This window comes from Eumetopias jubatus, unplaced genomic scaffold (genome assembly GCF_037043125.1).
Source record: "Eumetopias jubatus isolate StellerSeaLion01/CBP00866 unplaced genomic scaffold, mEumJub1_p1.0 scaffold_81, whole genome shotgun sequence".
NCBI lineage: Eukaryota > Metazoa > Chordata > Mammalia > Carnivora > Otariidae > Eumetopias > Eumetopias jubatus.
The window spans coordinates 540,256-555,843 of record NW_028274887.1 but is presented as its reverse complement, the minus strand read 5'-3'; positions in this window follow the sequence as shown (position 1 = coordinate 555,843).

The following is a 15,588-nucleotide window of genomic DNA, read 5'->3' as shown; positions in this document are numbered from 1 at the left end:
GTGTTTGTGTGTGTGTGTGTGCCCGCGCGCGCGCGTGCATGACTGAATAAGGAAAGTGCCATGTACTCCCCTGGGAAAAGCAAGTCTGCGTATACGGCAACTCGCCACTAACATCTTCAGGTATCCTGGAGAGAGAAGCATTTCCAAAAGTGGGTGTGGAAGCATCATAAAAGTGCCGTACGCTTTACTACCGTTCCCTGGACCTATCTCCGAGAAACGTCCTCCCTGACGATAGAAAAGAGCTGAGCCATCTCAAGGCTGCATGAGATCGCACAGGGACCGTTCCCTGGACCTAACTCCGAGTAACGCTTCGGGGTACAAGGCAGCTTTCAACTGACGTCTTCTTTCGTGAGCCCAGAAGCGTTTGCATATGTAGGCGTGGAGGCGTCAGGAGAAGGCCGCAGACCGCCCTCTAAGAGGCAACCTCGCTTTTGCGAAGCCGTCTTTCACCTCACATCCTTTGCCTTGGAGACGGGAGCCTTTTACATAAATTTGGTGGAAGCACAAGGAAGGTGTCGTGTCCTGTACTCATCTCTGAGAAAGAAGGCCGAGCGCAATGGGTCTTTCCGCCTAGCATATGGACGGGCTCATGAAGTCAGTAGAGATTGCAAGTGTACGCGTGCAGGCATAAGGAGAGTGCCCTATCCTTAACTTCGAGAAAGCATGACGGAGAGAGACCGTCTTTCAAGCGAACCCCTCTCCTGAGGATATATCGAAGCAGTGGCAAAAGGGGTTGTGGAAGCACAGCGCAAAGTTTCTATACGAAACTCGGAAAACAAGGTGGTGTAGAAGGCAGCTTTCCCCCGCGTCTTGGTTCAGGTTTAGGGAAGGGATACCCACTGCCCGTGCGGAAGCCTAGGGAAAGTACCATGGGCTGAAGTGTGAAAAGCAGGCCTGCGCAGAACGCAACGTTCAGCGCACATCTTGTTTCACGAAGAGAGATTCCTTTACCAATGTGTGTGTGGAAGCCTAAGGCCAAGTGCCATATATACTTACCCCCACGAAACACCGCTCTAGGAAACCCGTCGTTCAACTCACAGCTTCCCTGAGGAAGTTTTTCTAAAGTGCGTGTGGAGGCCCAAGGAAAGTGTGACAGTCTTCCCTCTGAGAAGGAGGTCTGCGTCGAACGCCTCTTTCAACTCACGGCTTGTTTCCGGCTGACGGAAGGCTTCTCCAGGGTGTGTACGGTAGCCTAGGGAAAAAGCGCATACACTTCACTCTCCGGGGGAAAAAAAAGCAAGCACCCAAAAGCATCGTCGAGAAACCGTCTCTCAACGAACACCTTCTTTCCTGTCGAGACAGAAAGATGTTCAACTCTGTGTGTGTTTGTGTGTGTGTGTGTTCCCGCGCGCGGGCGTGCGTGACTGAATAAGAAAAGTGCCATGTACTCCCCTGGGAAAAGCAAGCCTGCGTATACGGCAACTCGCCACTAACTTCTTCAGGTATCCTGGAGGGAGAAGCTTTTCCAAAATTGGGTGTGGAAGCATCATGAAAGTGCCGTACGCTTTACTACCGTTCCCTGGACCTAACTCCGAGAAACGTCCTCCCTGACGATAGAAAAGAGCTGAGCCATCTCAAGGCTGCGTGTGATCGCACAGGGACCGTACCCTGGACCTAACTCCGAGAAACGAGTCGGGGTACAAGGCAGCTTTCAACTGACGTCTTCTTTCGTGAGCCCAAGAGCGTTTGCATATGTAGGCGTGGAGACGTCAGGAGAGCTCCGCAGACCGCCCTCTAAGAGGCAACCTCGCTTTTGCGAAGCCGTCTTGCAACTCACATCCTTTGCCTTGGAGACGGGAGCCATTTATATAGTCTTGGTGGAAGCACAAGGAACGTGCCGTGCCCTGTACTCATCTCTGAGAAAGAAGGCCAAGCGCAATGGGTCTTTCAGCCTAGCATATGGACGGGCTCATGAAGTCAGTAGAGATTGCAAGTGTATGCGTGCAGGCATAAGGAGAATGCCCTTTCATTAACTCCGAGAAAGCATGACGGAGAGAGACCGTCCTTCAAGCGAACCCCTCTCCTGAGGATATATCGTAGGAGTGGCAAAAGGGGTTGTGGAAGTAAAACGCAAGGGTTCTATAAGAAACTCGGAAAACAAGGTGGTGTAGAAGGCAACTTTCCCCCGCGTCTTGGTTCAGGTTTAGGGAAGGGATACCCACTGCCCGTGCGGAAGCCTAGGGGAAGTACCATGGGCTGAAGTGTGAAAAGCAGGCCTGCGCAGAACGCAACGTTCAGCGCACATCTTGTTTCACGAAGAGAGATGCCTTTTCCAATGTGTGTGTGGAAGCCTAAGGCCAAGTGCCATATATACTTACCCCCACGAAACACCGCTGTAGGAAACCGGTCGTTCAACTCACAGCTTCCCTGAGGAAGTTTTTCTAAAGTGCGTGTGGAGGCCCAAGGAAAGTGTGACAGGCTTCCCTCTGAGAAGGAGGTCTGCGTGGAACGCCTCCTTCATCTCACGGCTTGTTTCCGGCTGACGGAAGGCTTCTCAAGGGTGTGTACGGTAGCCTAGGGAAAAAGCGCATACACTTCACTCTCCAGGGGGAAAAAAAGCAAGAACCCAAAAGAATCGGCGAGAAACCGTCTCTCAACGAACACCTTCTTTCCTGACGAGACAGAAACATGTTCAACTCTGTGTGTTTGTGTGTGTGTGTGTGCCCGCGCGCGCGCGTGCATGACTGAATAAGGAAAGTGCCATGTACTCCCCTGGGAAAAGCAAGTCTGCGTATACGGCCACTCGCCACTAACATCTTCAGGTATCCTGGAGAGAGAAGCATTTCCAAAAGTGGGTGTGGAAGCATCATAAAAGTGCCGTACGCTTTACTACCGTTCCCTGGACCTATCTCCGAGAAACGTCCTCCCTGACGATAGAAAAGAGCTGAGCCATCTCAAGGCTGCATGAGATCGCACAGGGACCGTTCCCTGGACCTAACTCCGAGTAACGCTTCGGGGTACAAGGCAGCTTTCAACTGACGTCTTCTTTCGTGAGCCCAGAAGCGTTTGCATATGTAGGCGTGGAGGCGTCAGGAGAAGGCCGCAGACCGCCCTCTAAGAGGCAACCTCGCTTTTGCGAAGCCGTCTTTCACCTCACATCCTTTGCCTTGGAGACGGGAGCCTTTTACATAAATTTGGTGGAAGCACAAGGAAGGTGTCGTGTCCTGTACTCATCTCTGAGAAAGAAGGCCGAGCGCAATGGGTCTTTCAGCCTAGCATATGGACGGGCTCATGAAGTCAGTAGAGATTGCAAGTGTACGCGTGCAGGCATAAGGAGAGTGCCCTATCCTTAACTTCGAGAAAGCATGACGGAGAGAGACCGTCTTTCAAGCGAACCCCTCTCCTGAGGATATATCGAAGCAGTGGCAAAAGGGGTTGTGGAAGCACAGCGCAAAGTTTCTATACGAAACTCGGAAAACAAGGTGGTGTAGAAGGCAGCTTTCCCCCGCGTCTTGGTTCAGGTTTAGGGAAGGGATACCCACTGCCCGTGCGGAAGCCTAGGGAAAGTACCATGGGCTGAAGTGTGAAAAGCAGGCCTGCGCAGAACGCAACGTTCAGCGCACATCTTGTTTCACGAAGAGAGATTCCTTTACCAATGTGTGTGTGGAAGCCTAAGGCCAAGTGCCATATATACTTACCCCCACGAAACACCGCTCTAGGAAACCCGTCGTTCAACTCACAGCTTCCCTGAGGAAGTTTTTCTAAAGTGCGTGTGGAGGCACAAGGAAAGTGTGACAGTCTTCCCTCTGAGAAGGAGGTCTGCGTGGAACGCCTCCTTCAACTCACGGCTTGTTTCCGGCTGACGGAAGGCTTCTCAAGGGTGTGTACGGAAGCCTAGGGAAAAAGCGCATACACTTCACTCTCCGGGGGGAAAAAAAGCTAGAACCCAAAAGCATCGTCGAGAAACCGTCTCTCAACGAACACCTTCTTTCCTGACGAGACAGAAACATGTTCAACTCTGTGTGTGTGTGTGTGTGTGTGTGTGTGCCCCTGCGCGCGCGTGTCTGAGTTAATAAGGAAAGTGCTATGTACTCACCTGGGAAAAGCAAGTCTGCGTATACGGCAGCTCGCCACTAACATCTTCAGGTATCCTGCAGAGAGAAGCTTTTCCAAAAGTGGGTGTGGACGCATCATGAAAGTGCCGTACGCTTTACTACCGTTCCCTGGACCTAACTCCGAGAAACGCTTCGGGGTACAAGGCAGCTTTCAACTGACGTCTTCTTTCGTGAGCCCAGAAGCGTTTGCATATGTAGGCGTGGAGGCGTCAGGAGACGGCCGCAGACCGCCCTCTAAGAGGCAACCTCGCTTTTACGAAGCCGTCTTTCACCTCACATCCTTTGCCTTGGAGACGGGAGCCTTTTACATAATCTTGGTGGAAGCACAAGGAAGGTGTCGTGCCCTGTACTCATCTCTGAGAAAGAAGGCCGAGCGCAATGGGTCTTTCAGCCTAGCATATGGACGGGGTCATGAAGTCAGTAGAGATTGCAAGTGTACGCGTGCAGGCATAAGGAGAGTGCCCTATCCTTAACTTTGAGAAAGCATGACGGAGAGAGACCGTCTTTCAAGCGAACCCCTCTCCTGAGGATATATCGTAAGAGTGGCAAAAGGGGTTGTGGAAGTAAAACGCAAGGGTTCTATAAGAAACTCGGAAAACAAGGTGGTGTAGAAGGCAGCTTTCCCCCGCGTCTTGGTTCAGGTTTAGGGAAGGGATACCCACTGCCCGTGCGGAAGCCTAGGGAAAGTACCATGGGCTGAAGTGTGAAAAGCAGGCCTGCGCAGAACGCAACGTTCAGCGCACATCTTGTTTCACGAAGAGAGATGCCTTTTCCAATGTGTGTGTGGAAGCCTAAGGCCAAGTGCCATATATACTTACCCCCACGAAACACCGCTGTAGGAAACCGGTCGTTCAACTCACAGCTTCCCTGAGGAAGTTTTTCTAAAGTGCGTGTGGAGGCCCAAGGAAAGTGTGACAGGCTTCCCTCTGAGAAGGAGGTCTGCGTGGACCGCCTCCTTCATCTCACGGCTTGTTTCCGGCTGACGGAAGGGTTCTCAAGGGTGTGTACGGTAGCCTAGGGAAAAAGCGCATACACTTCACTCTCCGGGGGGAAAAAAAGCAAGAACCCAAAAGAATCGGCGAGAAACCGTCTCTCAACGAACACCTTCTTTCCTGACGAGACAGAAACATGTTCAACTCTGTGTGTTTGTGTGTGTGTGTGTGCCCGCGCGCGCGCGTGCATGACTGAAAAAGGAAAGTGCCATGTACTCCCCTGGGAAAAGCAAGTCTGCGTATACGGCAATTCGCCACTAACATCTTCAGGTATCCTGGAGAGAGAAGCATTTCCAAAAGTGGGTGTGGAAGCATCATAAAAGTGCCGTACGCTTTACTACCGTTCCCTGGACCTATCTCCGAGAAACGTCCTCCCTGACGATAGAAAAGAGCTGAGCCATCTCAAGGCTGCATGAGATCGCACAGGGACCGTTCCCTGGACCTAACTCCGAGAAACGCTTCGGGGTACAAGGCAGCTTTCAACTGACGTCTTCTTTCGTGAGCCCAGAAGCGTTTGCATATGTAGGCGTGGAGGCGTCAGGAGAAGGCCGCAGACCGCCCTCTAAGAGGCAACCTCGCTTTTGCAAAGCCGTCTTTCACCTCACATCCTTTGCCTTGGAGACGGGAGCCTTTTACATAAATTTGGTGGAAGCACAAGGAAGGTGTCGTGTCCTGTACTCATCTCTGAGAAAGAAGGCCGAGCGCAATGGGTCTTTCCGCCTAGCATATGGACGGGCTCATGAAGTCAGTAGAGATTGCAAGTGTACGCGTGCAGGCATAAGGAGAGTGCCCTATCCTTAACTTCGAGAAAGCATGACGGAGAGAGACCGTCTTTCAAGCGAACCCCTCTCCTGAGGATATATCGAAGCAGTGGCAAAAGGGGTTGTGGAAGCACAGCGCAAAGTTTCTATACGAAACTCGGAAAACAAGGTGGTGTAGAAGGCAGCTTTCCCCCGCGTCTTGGTTCAGGTTTAGGGAAGGGATACCCACTGCCCGTGCGGAAGCCTAGGGAAAGTACCATGGGCTGAAGTGTGAAAAGCAGGCCTGCGCAGAACGCAACGTTCAGCGCACATCTTGTTTCACGAAGAGAGATTCCTTTACCAATGTGTGTGTGGAAGCCTAAGGCCAAGTGCCATATATACTTACCCCCACGAAACACCGCTCTAGGAAACCCGTCGTTCAACTCACAGCTTCCCTGAGGAAGTTTTTCTAAAGTGCGTGTGGAGGCCCAAGGAAAGTGTGACAGTCTTCCCTCTGAGAAGGAGGTCTGCGTCGAACGCCTCTTTCAACTCACGGCTTGTTTCCGGCTGACGGAAGGCTTCTCCAGGGTGTGTACGGTAGCCTAGGGAAAAAGCGCATACACTTCACTCTCCGGGGGAAAAAAAAGCAAGCACCCAAAAGCATCGTCGAGAAACCGTCTCTCAACGAACACCTTCTTTCCTGTCGAGACAGAAAGATGTTCAACTCTGTGTGTGTTTGTGTGTGTGTGTGTTCCCGCGCGCGGGCGTGCGTGACTGAATAAGAAAAGTGCCATGTACTCCCCTGGGAAAAGCAAGCCTGCGTATACGGCAACTCGCCACTAACTTCTTCAGGTATCCTGGAGGGAGAAGCTTTTCCAAAATTGGGTGTGGAAGCATCATGAAAGTGCCGTACGCTTTACTACCGTTCCCTGGACCTAACTCCGAGAAACGTCCTCCCTGACGATAGAAAAGAGCTGAGCCATCTCAAGGCTGCGTGTGATCGCACAGGGACCGTACCCTGGACCTAACTCCGAGAAACGAGTCGGGGTACAAGGCAGCTTTCAACTGACGTCTTCTTTCGTGAGCCCAAGAGCGTTTGCATATGTAGGCGTGGAGACGTCAGGAGAGCTCCGCAGACCGCCCTCTAAGAGGCAACCTCGCTTTTGCGAAGCCGTCTTGCAACTCACATCCTTTGCCTTGGAGACGGGAGCCATTTATATAGTCTTGGTGGAAGCACAAGGAACGTGCCGTGCCCTGTACTCATCTCTGAGAAAGAAGGCCAAGCGCAATGGGTCTTTCAGCCTAGCATATGGACGGGCTCATGAAGTCAGTAGAGATTGCAAGTGTATGCGTGCAGGCATAAGGAGAATGCCCTTTCATTAACTCCGAGAAAGCATGACGGAGAGAGACCGTCCTTCAAGCGAACCCCTCTCCTGAGGATATATCGTAGGAGTGGCAAAAGGGGTTGTGGAAGTAAAACGCAAGGGTTCTATAAGAAACTCGGAAAACAAGGTGGTGTAGAAGGCAACTTTCCCCCGCGTCTTGGTTCAGGTTTAGGGAAGGGATACCCACTGCCCGTGCGGAAGCCTAGGGGAAGTACCATGGGCTGAAGTGTGAAAAGCAGGCCTGCGCAGAACGCAACGTTCAGCGCACATCTTGTTTCACGAAGAGAGATGCCTTTTCCAATGTGTGTGTGGAAGCCTAAGGCCAAGTGCCATATATACTTACCCCCACGAAACACCGCTGTAGGAAACCGGTCGTTCAACTCACAGCTTCCCTGAGGAAGTTTTTCTAAAGTGCGTGTGGAGGCCCAAGGAAAGTGTGACAGGCTTCCCTCTGAGAAGGAGGTCTGCGTGGAACGCCTCCTTCATCTCACGGCTTGTTTCCGGCTGACGGAAGGCTTCTCAAGGGTGTGTACGGTAGCCTAGGGAAAAAGCGCATACACTTCACTCTCCAGGGGGAAAAAAAGCAAGAACCCAAAAGAATCGGCGAGAAACCGTCTCTCAACGAACACCTTCTTTCCTGACGAGACAGAAACATGTTCAACTCTGTGTGTTTGTGTGTGTGTGTGTGCCCGCGCGCGCGCGTGCATGACTGAATAAGGAAAGTGCCATGTACTCCCCTGGGAAAAGCAAGTCTGCGTATACGGCCACTCGCCACTAACATCTTCAGGTATCCTGGAGAGAGAAGCATTTCCAAAAGTGGGTGTGGAAGCATCATAAAAGTGCCGTACGCTTTACTACCGTTCCCTGGACCTATCTCCGAGAAACGTCCTCCCTGACGATAGAAAAGAGCTGAGCCATCTCAAGGCTGCATGAGATCGCACAGGGACCGTTCCCTGGACCTAACTCCGAGTAACGCTTCGGGGTACAAGGCAGCTTTCAACTGACGTCTTCTTTCGTGAGCCCAGAAGCGTTTGCATATGTAGGCGTGGAGGCGTCAGGAGAAGGCCGCAGACCGCCCTCTAAGAGGCAACCTCGCTTTTGCGAAGCCGTCTTTCACCTCACATCCTTTGCCTTGGAGACGGGAGCCTTTTACATAAATTTGGTGGAAGCACAAGGAAGGTGTCGTGTCCTGTACTCATCTCTGAGAAAGAAGGCCGAGCGCAATGGGTCTTTCAGCCTAGCATATGGACGGGCTCATGAAGTCAGTAGAGATTGCAAGTGTACGCGTGCAGGCATAAGGAGAGTGCCCTATCCTTAACTTCGAGAAAGCATGACGGAGAGAGACCGTCTTTCAAGCGAACCCCTCTCCTGAGGATATATCGAAGCAGTGGCAAAAGGGGTTGTGGAAGCACAGCGCAAAGTTTCTATACGAAACTCGGAAAACAAGGTGGTGTAGAAGGCAGCTTTCCCCCGCGTCTTGGTTCAGCTTTAGGGAAGGGATACCCACTGCCCGTGCGGAAGCCTAGGGAAAGTACCATGGGCTGAAGTGTGAAAAGCAGGCCTGCGCAGAACGCAACGTTCAGCGCACATCTTGTTTCACGAAGAGAGATTCCTTTACCAATGTGTGTGTGGAAGCCTAAGGCCAAGTGCCATATATACTTACCCCCACGAAACACCGCTCTAGGAAACCCGTCGTTCAACTCACAGCTTCCCTGAGGAAGTTTTTCTAAAGTGCGTGTGGAGGCCCAAGGAAAGTGTGACAGTCTTCCCTCTGAGAAGGAGGTCTGCGTCGAACGCCTCTTTCAACTCACGGCTTGTTTCCGGCTGACGGAAGGCTTCTCCAGGGTGTGTACGGTAGCCTAGGGAAAAAGCGCATACACTTCACTCTCCGGGGGAAAAAAAAGCAAGCACCCAAAAGCATCGTCGAGAAACCGTCTCTCAACGAACACCTTCTTTCCTGTCGAGACAGAAAGATGTTCAACTCTGTGTGTGTTTGTGTGTGTGTGTGTTCCCGCGCGCGGGCGTGCGTGACTGAATAAGAAAAGTGCCATGTACTCCCCTGGGAAAAGCAAGCCTGCGTATACGGCAACTCGCCACTAACTTCTTCAGGTATCCTGGAGGGAGAAGCTTTTCCAAAATTGGGTGTGGAAGCATCATGAAAGTGCCGTACGCTTTACTACCGTTCCCTGGACCTAACTCCGAGAAACGTCCTCCCTGACGATAGAAAAGAGCTGAGCCATCTCAAGGCTGCGTGTGATCGCACAGGGACCGTACCCTGGACCTAACTCCGAGAAACGAGTCGGGGTACAAGGCAGCTTTCAACTGACGTCTTCTTTCGTGAGCCCAAGAGCGTTTGCATATGTAGGCGTGGAGACGTCAGGAGAGCTCCGCAGACCGCCCTCTAAGAGGCAACCTCGCTTTTGCGAAGCCGTCTTGCAACTCACATCCTTTGCCTTGGAGACGGGAGCCATTTATATAGTCTTGGTGGAAGCACAAGGAACGTGCCGTGCCCTGTACTCATCTCTGAGAAAGAAGGCCAAGCGCAATGGGTCTTTCAGCCTAGCATATGGACGGGCTCATGAAGTCAGTAGAGATTGCAAGTGTATGCATGCAGGCATAAGGAGAATGCCCTTTCATTAACTCCGAGAAAGCATGACGGAGAGAGACCGTCCTTCAAGCGAACCCCTCTCCTGAGGATATATCGTAGGAGTGGCAAAAGGGGTTGTGGAAGTAAAACGCAAGGGTTCTATAAGAAACTCGGAAAACAAGGTGGTGTAGAAGGCAACTTTCCCCCGCGTCTTGGTTCAGGTTTAGGGAAGGGATACCCACTGCCCGTGCGGAAGCCTAGGGGAAGTACCATGGGCTGAAGTGTGAAAAGCAGGCCTGCGCAGAACGCAACGTTCAGCGCACATCTTGTTTCACGAAGAGAGATGCCTTTTCCAATGTGTGTGTGGAAGCCTAAGGCCAAGTGCCATATATACTTACCCCCACGAAACACCGCTGTAGGAAACCGGTCGTTCAACTCACAGCTTCCCTGAGGAAGTTTTTCTAAAGTGCGTGTGGAGGCCCAAGGAAAGTGTGACAGGCTTCCCTCTGAGAAGGAGGTCTGCGTGGAACGCCTCCTTCATCTCACGGCTTGTTTCCGGCTGACGGAAGGCTTCTCAAGGGTGTGTACGGTAGCCTAGGGAAAAAGCGCATACACTTCACTCTCCAGGGGGAAAAAAAGCAAGAACCCAAAAGAATCGGCGAGAAACCGTCTCTCAACGAACACCTTCTTTCCTGACGAGACAGAAACATGTTCAACTCTGTGTGTTTGTGTGTGTGTGTGTGCCCGCGCGCGCGCGTGCATGACTGAATAAGGAAAGTGCCATGTACTCCCCTGGGAAAAGCAAGTCTGCGTATACGGCAACTCGCCACTAACATCTTCAGGTATCCTGGAGAGAGAAGCATTTCCAAAAGTGGGTGTGGAAGCATCATAAAAGTGCCGTACGCTTTACTACCGTTCCCTGGACCTATCTCCGAGAAACGTCCTCCCTGACGATAGAAAAGAGCTGAGCCATCTCAAGGCTGCATGAGATCGCACAGGGACCGTTCCCTGGACCTAACTCCGAGTAACGCTTCGGGGTACAAGGCAGCTTTCAACTGACGTCTTCTTTCGTGAGCCCAGAAGCGTTTGCATATGTAGGCGTGGAGGCGTCAGGAGAAGGCCGCAGACCGCCCTCTAAGAGGCAACCTCGCTTTTGCGAAGCCGTCTTTCACCTCACATCCTTTGCCTTGGAGACGGGAGCCTTTTACATAAATTTGGTGGAAGCACAAGGAAGGTGTCGTGTCCTGTACTCATCTCTGAGAAAGAAGGCCGAGCGCAATGGGTCTTTCAGCCTAGCATATGGACGGGCTCATGAAGTCAGTAGAGATTGCAAGTGTACGCGTGCAGGCATAAGGAGAGTGCCCTATCCTTAACTTCGAGAAAGCATGACGGAGAGAGACCGTCTTTCAAGCGAACCCCTCTCCTGAGGATATATCGAAGCAGTGGCAAAAGGGGTTGTGGAAGCACAGCGCAAAGTTTCTATACGAAACTCGGAAAACAAGGTGGTGTAGAAGGCAGCTTTCCCCCGCGTCTTGGTTCAGGTTTAGGGAAGGGATACCCACTGCCCGTGCGGAAGCCTAGGGAAAGTACCATGGGCTGAAGTGTGAAAAGCAGGCCTGCGCAGAACGCAACGTTCAGCGCACATCTTGTTTCACGAAGAGAGATTCCTTTACCAATGTGTGTGTGGAAGCCTAAGGCCAAGTGCCATATATACTTACCCCCACGAAACACCGCTCTAGGAAACCCGTCGTTCAACTCACAGCTTCCCTGAGGAAGTTTTTCTAAAGTGCGTGTGGAGGCACAAGGAAAGTGTGACAGTCTTCCCTCTGAGAAGGAGGTCTGCGTGGAACGCCTCCTTCAACTCACGGCTTGTTTCCGGCTGACGGAAGGCTTCTCAAGGGTGTGTACGGAAGCCTAGGGAAAAAGCGCATACACTTCACTCTCCGGGGGGAAAAAAAGCTAGAACCCAAAAGCATCGTCGAGAAACCGTCTCTCAACGAACACCTTCTTTCCTGACGAGACAGAAACATGTTCAACTCTGTGTGTGTGTGTGTGTGTGTGTGTGTGTGCCCCTGCGCGCGCGTGTCTGAGTTAATAAGGAAAGTGCTATGTACTCACCTGGGAAAAGCAAGTCTGCGTATACGGCAGCTCGCCACTAACATCTTCAGGTATCCTGCAGAGAGAAGCTTTTCCAAAAGTGGGTGTGGACGCATCATGAAAGTGCCGTACGCTTTACTACCGTTCCCTGGACCTAACTCCGAGAAACGCTTCGGGGTACAAGGCAGCTTTCAACTGACGTCTTCTTTCGTGAGCCCAGAAGCGTTTGCATATGTAGGCGTGGAGGCGTCAGGAGACGGCCGCAGACCGCCCTCTAAGAGGCAACCTCGCTTTTACGAAGCCGTCTTTCACCTCACATCCTTTGCCTTGGAGACGGGAGCCTTTTACATAATCTTGGTGGAAGCACAAGGAAGGTGTCGTGCCCTGTACTCATCTCTGAGAAAGAAGGCCGAGCGCAATGGGTCTTTCAGCCTAGCATATGGACGGGGTCATGAAGTCAGTAGAGATTGCAAGTGTACGCGTGCAGGCATAAGGAGAGTGCCCTATCCTTAACTTTGAGAAAGCATGACGGAGAGAGACCGTCTTTCAAGCGAACCCCTCTCCTGAGGATATATCGTAAGAGTGGCAAAAGGGGTTGTGGAAGTAAAACGCAAGGGTTCTATAAGAAACTCGGAAAACAAGGTGGTGTAGAAGGCAGCTTTCCCCCGCGTCTTGGTTCAGGTTTAGGGAAGGGATACCCACTGCCCGTGCGGAAGCCTAGGGAAAGTACCATGGGCTGAAGTGTGAAAAGCAGGCCTGCGCAGAACGCAACGTTCAGCGCACATCTTGTTTCACGAAGAGAGATGCCTTTTCCAATGTGTGTGTGGAAGCCTAAGGCCAAGTGCCATATATACTTACCCCCACGAAACACCGCTGTAGGAAACCGGTCGTTCAACTCACAGCTTCCCTGAGGAAGTTTTTCTAAAGTGCGTGTGGAGGCCCAAGGAAAGTGTGACAGGCTTCCCTCTGAGAAGGAGGTCTGCGTGGAACGCCTCCTTCATCTCACGGCTTGTTTCCGGCTGACGGAAGGGTTCTCAAGGGTGTGTACGGTAGGCTAGGGAAAAAGCGCATACACTTCACTCTCCGGGGGGAAAAAAAGCAAGAACCCAAAAGAATCGGCGAGAAACCGTCTCTCAACGAACACCTTCTTTCCTGACGAGACAGAAACATGTTCAACTCTGTGTGTTTGTGTGTGTGTGTGTGCCCGCGCGCGCGCGTGCATGACTGAAAAAGGAAAGTGCCATGTACTCCCCTGGGAAAAGCAAGTCTGCGTATACGGCAATTCGCCACTAACATCTTCAGGTATCCTGGAGAGAGAAGCATTTCCAAAAGTGGGTGTGGAAGCATCATAAAAGTGCCGTACGCTTTACTACCGTTCCCTGGACCTATCTCCGAGAAACGTCCTCCCTGACGATAGAAAAGAGCTGAGCCATCTCAAGGCTGCATGAGATCGCACAGGGACCGTTCCCTGGACCTAACTCCGAGAAACGCTTCGGGGTACAAGGCAGCTTTCAACTGACGTCTTCTTTCGTGAGCCCAGAAGCGTTTGCATATGTAGGCGTGGAGGCGTCAGGAGAAGGCCGCAGACCGCCCTCTAAGAGGCAACCTCGCTTTTGCAAAGCCGTCTTTCACCTCACATCCTTTGCCTTGGAGACGGGAGCCTTTTACATAAATTTGGTGGAAGCACAAGGAAGGTGTCGTGTCCTGTACTCATCTCTGAGAAAGAAGGCCGAGCGCAATGGGTCTTTCCGCCTAGCATATGGACGGGCTCATGAAGTCAGTAGAGATTGCAAGTGTACGCGTGCAGGCATAAGGAGAGTGCCCTATCCTTAACTTCGAGAAAGCATGACGGAGAGAGACCGTCTTTCAAGCGAACCCCTCTCCTGAGGATATATCGAAGCAGTGGCAAAAGGGGTTGTGGAAGCACAGCGCAAAGTTTCTATACGAAACTCGGAAAACAAGGTGGTGTAGAAGGCAGCTTTCCCCCGCGTCTTGGTTCAGGTTTAGGGAAGGGATACCCACTGCCCGTGCGGAAGCCTAGGGAAAGTACCATGGGCTGAAGTGTGAAAAGCAGGCCTGCGCAGAACGCAACGTTCAGCGCACATCTTGTTTCACGAAGAGAGATTCCTTTACCAATGTGTGTGTGGAAGCCTAAGGCCAAGTGCCATATATACTTACCCCCACGAAACACCGCTCTAGGAAACCCGTCGTTCAACTCACAGCTTCCCTGAGGAAGTTTTTCTAAAGTGCGTGTGGAGGCCCAAGGAAAGTGTGACAGTCTTCCCTCTGAGAAGGAGGTCTGCGTCGAACGCCTCTTTCAACTCACGGCTTGTTTCCGGCTGACGGAAGGCTTCTCCAGGGTGTGTACGGTAGCCTAGGGAAAAAGCGCATACACTTCACTCTCCGGGGGAAAAAAAAGCAAGCACCCAAAAGCATCGTCGAGAAACCGTCTCTCAACGAACACCTTCTTTCCTGTCGAGACAGAAAGATGTTCAACTCTGTGTGTGTTTGTGTGTGTGTGTGTTCCCGCGCGCGGGCGTGCGTGACTGAATAAGAAAAGTGCCATGTACTCCCCTGGGAAAAGCAAGCCTGCGTATACGGCAACTCGCCACTAACTTCTTCAGGTATCCTGGAGGGAGAAGCTTTTCCAAAATTGGGTGTGGAAGCATCATGAAAGTGCCGTACGCTTTACTACCGTTCCCTGGACCTAACTCCGAGAAACGTCCTCCCTGACGATAGAAAAGAGCTGAGCCATCTCAAGGCTGCGTGTGATCGCACAGGGACCGTACCCTGGACCTAACTCCGAGAAACGAGTCGGGGTACAAGGCAGCTTTCAACTGACGTCTTCTTTCGTGAGCCCAAGAGCGTTTGCATATGTAGGCGTGGAGACGTCAGGAGAGCTCCGCAGACCGCCCTCTAAGAGGCAACCTCGCTTTTGCGAAGCCGTCTTGCAACTCACATCCTTTGCCTTGGAGACGGGAGCCATTTATATAGTCTTGGTGGAAGCACAAGGAACGTGCCGTGCCCTGTACTCATCTCTGAGAAAGAAGGCCAAGCGCAATGGGTCTTTCAGCCTAGCATATGGACGGGCTCATGAAGTCAGTAGAGATTGCAAGTGTATGCGTGCAGGCATAAGGAGAATGCCCTTTCATTAACTCCGAGAAAGCATGACGGAGAGAGACCGTCCTTCAAGCGAACCCCTCTCCTGAGGATATATCGTAGGAGTGGCAAAAGGGGTTGTGGAAGTAAAACGCAAGGGTTCTATAAGAAACTCGGAAAACAAGGTGGTGTAGAAGGCAACTTTCCCCCGCGTCTTGGTTCAGGTTTAGGGAAGGGATACCCACTGCCCGTGCGGAAGCCTAGGGGAAGTACCATGGGCTGAAGTGTGAAAAGCAGGCCTGCGCAGAACGCAACGTTCAGCGCACATCTTGTTTCACGAAGAGAGATGCCTTTTCCAATGTGTGTGTGGAAGCCTAAGGCCAAGTGCCATATATACTTACCCCCACGAAACACCGCTGTAGGAAACCGGTCGTTCAACTCACAGCTTCCCTGAGGAAGTTTTTCTAAAGTGCGTGTGGAGGCCCAAGGAAAGTGTGACAGGCTTCCCTCTGAGAAGGAGGTCTGCGTGGAACGCCTCCTTCATCTCACGGCTTGTTTCCGGCTGACGGAAGGCTTCTCAAGGGTGTGTACGGTAGCCTAGGGAAAAAGCGCATACACTTCACTCTCCAGGGG